General features: G+C 31.1%; 1 non-coding gene across 1 annotated transcript; it reads left to right on the forward strand.

Annotated features, from left to right (window-relative positions):
- Positions 1 to 392: 392 nt before the first annotated feature.
- Positions 393 to 465, forward strand: Trnav-cac (transfer RNA valine (anticodon CAC)). Its single transcript has one exon. It is a non-coding gene; the product is annotated as a tRNA-Val (tRNA).
- The last annotated feature ends 7,063 nt before the right edge of the window (positions 466 to 7,528 follow it).

The following is a 7,528-nucleotide window of genomic DNA, read 5'->3' on the forward strand; positions in this document are numbered from 1 at the left end:
ATATGTGAGTACATTTTTTATTTATTTATGATTGTTTTGTCTTGCTGACATAAGAAACATGTTACCATTATGAAGTTTCTTGTTCTGAAGCAATATTTTTAATAACATTACTACATGTTGGTCCTTATCCTAAGATTTACTTAATTTGATATTAGTACAGTGTACTCTGCTTTATTTTCACTAATATTTTCATGGCATATCTTTTTCCGGCTCTCTTATTTTTAATCATTTTTGTTCCTGAATTTTAAGTATCTTTTTTTAAGTGAATATTTATTTGGCTACTGATATTTTATTCCAATAGTATTTGGTTATATTCAGAAGTATCATTTGCTATTTATTTCTCATATTTCTGTCTGCTTTCATTTCTTTCAAACAAAGTTAGTATTAAGAGCTGGGATATAGCTCAGTTGGTAGAGTGTTTGCTTCACATGCACAAGGCCCTGGGTTCAATCCCCAGCTTCACACACACACACACACACACACACACACACATACACACACACAAATCAGTATTAATAGCAAATTACTTTAATTAAAATATTAACACCTGGCTATAGTTTTTTTTTCACTAGCCACCACTCTGTAGGTATGTACCTATTCATGTTATTATTGTTTTACTTATGCCTTTTTTAAACTAAGAGAAAATTTCTAGAATTGTGTTTATTATTTGACATTAATACATATCACAACTTCCATTGTTCTCTTTTTCTTCCTATATGTGATATTTCCCTTCATCATGAGGAACGTTTAGCATTTCTTTTAGTACAGCTCTTCTGGTAAGAATCTTTTAGCTCTTGTTTATCTGAAAATATTTTTCTTAAATCTTTATTCATGAAGTGTACTATTATTGGAAGTAGAATTCAGGGTTGAGATTTTTTTTAACACTTCAATTATCTGATGTCTTCTGTCCACTACATTACTGTTATAAAGTCAAAATTGTTTCCCTACATGTAATAAATTATTTATTTACTGGTGATTTTCAAAATATTTTCCTTTCTAAAATTCTTAGCAGTTTGATTATGAAGGGCTTCGAAATTGTTTCCTTCATTTATATTATCAGTTGTGTCTGTTGTACTTTTTGTATCAAGTTTTTTTTTTCCAAACATATTTAGGAAGATTTTGCCATTATTCATTGTATAAATTTTTTTCTCCTCTGTTTCTCTGCTTGTCTGTCTTCTAAAGCCACAATTAACATTTTCTGGAGTTTTAACATTATTGATTTCTGAGGTTTTGCTGACTTTTGTACAGTTTTTAAAAAATTCTTCAAAATTGGGCAATTATGCCTTCTAGAATATTGGGTCTCTATAGTCACTGCAGTATGCCACTGATCTCCTCTAATGAATTTTTTTTTCAGATTTTTTTTTAGTTTTAGAAATATTTTTTAAAGATTTTATTTCTCTTTGAGACTTATTCTTTCACTCATTAATAACATTTTCATTTGGTATTTTTCATTAAATTTTTAACATATATATACACATATGGGTATGTATGTTTAAATATGTGGATTTGCTTTGAATTTTTTTGTCTAGGTCTACTTGGTCATGGTTTCTATTGACTCCCTTTCCCTCACTAAATTTGGATAGCAATTATCTGTCTTATTGCATGTTTTATAATTTGGAGTTGAAAGTAGACATGTAGACAATACATTGTGGCAACTCTGTAATGTGTTGTGTTCTTTTGATGGTTGTTTTAGTTCTCAGAATTCTTGATTCAAATTCAAACTTCACCTCTTTCCTACTTACAGTATGTGACCATTGATATCTCTGGTCTTTTTATTCAGCTCTTGACTGCTGACATTTTTTAGCCTAATCCTCATGAAGTTTTCTGTAGGCCATTGTTAATTTTGTGGTCAGTAAAGGATTTGGGGGAAAATTTATACCTATACTTCAGAGCTCACCCTCTCTGTGGTTTTCTTGTTAATTTGCAGCTGTTCTGATGGTTTTGTGCTCTGTCCTTTGACATATCAAGCATGCAAGGTTTCAAATGTCTGCTCTCTGGACGGTGCATAGTGTTAGAATGTACTCAGTTAAAAACCAGCAAACTCACAATTATTACCCCATAAAGCTTTTTCTTTCAAGAGCAAATTCCTTTATGGTATTTGTCTGCTTTTTTACTGGGCCCTTGGGCATCTTCCCTGAGCTTCACTGTATTTTGACAGTTAGGAATTTAGGTATATTTTGTACTAATATTTTGAGTCTAACGCATACAGTTTCCCTGTGGTTACAGATTCCCCTACTAAAATCCAGTTGTTTTCCAGTTTTGAACTATCATATCTCACACATTAACCTATTGATGCTGCTCTTCTTCACTGTCATTTCTTGTGTTGGTAACTGTGGAGTTTGCTATGTACCCTCACACAGGCCAGCTGCAGACGCAGGATTCTAATCATTCCCAGTTATAGTCTTTTGAGAATACCTTATCCTTTACTCTCTGACTGCTTATGGAAGCTTTGCAGTCTCTATAAATAGTTCGGATACACACATACTCATACACACATGCAGATATATCATTATCTACATGACCATTTCACCATTGTTACTAGAACTCCTTGCTTTGCCTTTGAAACTACTTGGGTCTGGAATTTTCTTCATATATGATTTTTTATTTATAAATTTAGTTTCTCTAATGGGTATAGGTCCATTTAGATTTCTATTTTTTTTTCTTTTGTCAATTTGGACAATCTGTATCTTTTAAATAATTTCTTCATTTCATCCAATTTGTAAAATTCATTGGCACAAATCTTATACTGACAATTTGATTCATAGTTCATGTTTTGTTCATCAGTTATATTGATTATTGACATTTCCAGAAACAGCTTTAGGCTTCAAAAATGTTCTCTACTATGTCAATTTTTACTTATACCCTTAGTATTTCCTTCTTTCTACTTATTTGAGTTTATATTATTATGCTTATTCTGGGTTCTTAAGGGGAAAGCTTCAAATTTTGATATTCAATCTCTCTCTAAGCTGCATAATACAGACTTTTATTAGATTTTAGCTTCATTTCACAAAATTTTGTTGTTTTGCTTTTATTTTTTTTAAATGTTTTTATTAGTTCATCATAGTTACATATAATAGTGGGCCTTGTGCTGGGGTTGTGGCTTAGTGGTAGAGCGCATGTGCAGTGCCCTGGGTTTGATCCTCATTACCACATATGAATCAATAAAGGTCTAAAAAGAAAGTTAAAAAAAAATACTTGGCCTCATTTTGCCATAATTATACATGCATAGATTATAATTTGCTCCATTTCAGTCCCCAATACTTCCTCTTTCTGTCCTCCATCACACTGCTTCCCTTCCTATGCTCCACTGCCTTTTTTTTTAAGAGAGAGAGAATTTTTTTCAATATTTATTTTTTAGTTTTCAGCGGACACAACATCTTTGTTTGTATGTGGTGCTGAGGATCGAACCCGGGCTGCATGCATGCCAGGCGAACACGCTACCGCTTGAGCCACATCCCCAGCCCGCTCCACTGCCTTTTAAATTGGTGATATATATATATATATATATAAAACGTGGAATATAAAAATGTGGAATTCACTGTATACATACGCATATATGCATATAAGTACACAGAACATCAATTTTGTTCTATCACTCCACCTTCATCTTTAATCTCATCCATCTACTTCTCTGATCTACCTTCTATTTACATGGGATCCACTCCCTTTTCTCTTTATTTTGCTTTACCTTCCTCATCTGAGAAAAAAAAAATTTTGACCCTTGACTTTCTGAATCTGTCTTTGTTTTTACTTTGCATGATGTTCTCCAGTTTCATGCATTTGCCAGCAAATGCCATAATTTCATTCATCTTCATGACTGAGTAGCACTCCATTATGTATATATTCCACATTTTCTTCACTCATTTATTTGCTGACAGTCACCTGGTCTGGTTCCATACCTTGGCTATTGTGACTATGCTGGAATAAATATCGATGTGCCTATATCACTACAGTATACTGATTTTAGTTATTTTGGATAATTACCAAGGAGTGGAATTGCTGGGTTCTATCCTGATCCATTCCTCTCTTTTGCGGAATCTCCATATTGCTGCCCAGAGTGCTTGTACTAATTTTCAGTTCCACCCATAATATATGAGTGTACCTTTTGCACACATCATCACCAACATTTATTATTATTGTTACTGACACTCTAATTTGAGTGAGATGAAATCTCAATATAGTTTTGACTTTCGTTTCCCTGGTTGCTGAGAGCGTTGAATATTTTTTTCATATATTTGTTAGCCATTTTAATTTCTTCTTTTATGCTTATCCTATTATTTTATAGAAGAATTCATATTATGCTTTTATGCTTATTCTGCATTCTTAAAGTGAAAGCTTCAAATTTAGGCATTAGAATTCTCCCTCTAAGTTATATTGTGCAATTTTTTATAATTTGGCAAAAATCTCACAGAATTTTTTTATGGTTTACTTTTACTTTTTTATTTCAAAAATCTTCTCTGCTATCCATTAAGATTTCTTCTTTTGTATATGAATAATTTAGATGTGTTTTCTTTTAATTGCCAAATAATTTTGAATTTTCCAGATATTTTTTTTCTAAATAAATTTTATTTTCATCAAAGAACATAAGCTGTATGATTTTATTTTTTTCTGGTACACTTTAATTATACATAATTGTGGTATTCATTGTGATATAGTCATACATGCATATAGCATCATTTGCTTTACTTCATTTCAAAGTCCCTTTCCATCCTCTCTCTTCTTGATCTTCTTCCAGTACTCTCTTGTCTTCCTTCTATTTATTATTTTTTTTATGATTTGTGCATTACAATAATACATAAAAGTCAGATTTGTTGTTATATATTCATGAATGCATATAGCATAACTAGCTAGGTTAATTTTATACCCCAGCACCTCCTTATTTTCTCCTTATCCTTATATCTCTTTCCTATACTCTACTGTTCTCCTTTCTATTTCCCTGATATCCCTTTTATATTTCTTTTTTTTCTTTCTAGTTTCTGCAAATGATTAAAAACATTTGATGCTTGATTTTCTGAGTTTGGCTTATTTCACTTAGCATGAGAATCAAAAGTTATATGATTTTAATCCTTTCATATATATTGAAATTTGGTCTAGCTTTATAAATGTTCCCTATGTCCTTAAAAGCATATGTGGTCTGTTCTTGTCAATGAGATGTTTTATGGTTCTACAAATATTGACTAGATCAGATCAAGTTAGATAACAGTAAAGTCTTCTCTGCCTATTATTTTATAACTATAGAAAATACATGAAAAATCAACCTACATTTCAGATTTTTGCACAAAATTTTTTGTTTTTCTTGTTTTTGCTTGGTTTGATTTGGTTTGGTAGTACTAAGGATTGAACACAGGGATGCTTTACCACTGAACTACATCCAACTCTATTTATTTATTTGGTTTTTTAGACAGAGTTGTACTAAGTTCCTGAGTCTGGCCTTGAACTTGTGCTTCTACTGCCTCAGTTTCCTCAGTTGCTGGAATTACAGGCATATGCCACCATACCTGGCTAAAGTGTGTGCTTTATTGGGTTTTTTCATGTGTTTTGAATTAATTTTTAACTTTACTTTAAAAATTGCTTTATATATAGCAATATTTCCTACTCTAAAATCTACTTATTATGTTTTTATATGGCTACCTCATGTTTCTTTTGGCTATTGTTTCAATGATATATGTTATGGCATAATGTATGTACTTATATTTAAGATGTGTTTCTTTTAAACAGTATATGCTTAGAGTTTGCTTTCTTTATCCAATTGGGCAACCTTTGCTCTTTAATTGTAGTGTTTGACCATTTACATTTAATATGTATATGATTAGATTTAAAGTACTGTCTTCCCATTTGTTTTCTATTAATTCCATTATTCTCTACCCCTTTTCTCCTTTTTTTAAAAATTTTCTCTTTCCTCTGAATATTAGGATTCTATTGTTTCTTGTCAGTTTCTCAGATTTTCGAATTTTTTCAGCAAATTCATTATTTAATTATTCAAATGTAATTTTTGCTTTCCTAATTTCATATATGTATATGTATGTGTGTATATATATGTAATGTATGATAAACTTATATATAGTAGAACAATATCATATTATTGTTCTTGCTTTAAACAATCTATTATCATTTAAAGAATTTTAAATTAAATAGGTTATTGTCTTATCCCTCTTTGTTTAGTAGATCAATGTTTTGCCAGTTGTATTTTTTTAATCTAAAATCATTTCTGGAGGTGTAATTTACTTGTCTAGATCCATTTATAAGCACTTATGTAATGGTATTTTGCTTTTTTGTTGTTTGTAAAAAAAATACCTTAAATATACAAGTTTCCTCTAAATCAGTAATAAGAAACTAGTTACAGTTAGTTACAATTGTAAGCAAACTCAGTCCTCAATGTGTTAGAAAGGAATAATGACATGGACATGTTATAAGTTAAGTTAGTGACCTTAGATATTTCCTACTACAGATAAGGTCCAATCTGTTTTATCTGCTTTGCATAGCTCTGACAGCATATGCCTTTAACATTAGGGAAACCTTTATTAAACTTGCAGAATCAAGAGAATGTCCACTGAGAAATTATGGTTGTAGCTAACAATTGTGAATTTCATCTTGATTTTAGTATAATTGAACAAAGATACTCATTTTTTCATAATTCATCTGAACCCTATGTTTAAAAGGTGTTTTTTGTTATTGTTGTTATTTCTCAGAAAATTTTTTCATCGTTTAATGTCCCATTCATATAAATTACTAAAAGTTGCCTTGATTTTCTGCTAGCAGAGGCGAGGACAGATTGTGAGAGCCTCTAAGTGGTCAGTATTATGCTTAACTGTTAGGATAAGCTCCTAGAGCTGTCCTTCATAATTTGTTCAAACATCTGGCTACCACTGTTAAATAGGTTAGGGAAGAGCATATGGTTCTCATTTAGAACATTGCAAATATCATCACGATGGAGACTGTGAAATTTTAAGAAAGACCAATACTGTTTTGATTATAAACTCAGACAGAAAATAAGAGCAAAAGAACCCAAAAACACAACTGCATGCTAAGCTAATTCCAGTGTTTTATTATAGAAATGTCTATTCTGTGTTGTGTTGTTATTTTTATTTTTACTTTGAAGAATCACTACAGAAGAGTAACTTGCCTTTTTTTTGTGTCTCAAATGAAATTATAACCAAATATTTAATAGATATATGTATACATAGCATATATATATATATATATATATATATATATATATATGAAAGAATATAATCAACTTGAACTTTTGCTTTTAACAACTTTCATTTAAAATTTCAAAGTTACATTTTTACGATACAATCCCATCGATGAGGAATAAGTGTGTATGTGTTTTCCAGTTCAGCCTTCTATCTCTGTAAAACAGATGAAAGGCTCTCGTAAGAGCTGCTAGGTTAATCCAGCTGCTTAAAAGGTGTGTTGTAGTTGACCATTTGCAAAAAAAAAAAAAAAAAAAAAAAAAAAAAATTCGTGGACACTGAAGCCAGCTGGCATCAGGTTGGAGGGCGGGACTCTCTCAGCTGATTAGGAC

The sequence above is a fragment of the Marmota flaviventris genome, chromosome 4 (assembly GCF_047511675.1).
Source record: "Marmota flaviventris isolate mMarFla1 chromosome 4, mMarFla1.hap1, whole genome shotgun sequence".
NCBI lineage: Eukaryota > Metazoa > Chordata > Mammalia > Rodentia > Sciuridae > Marmota > Marmota flaviventris.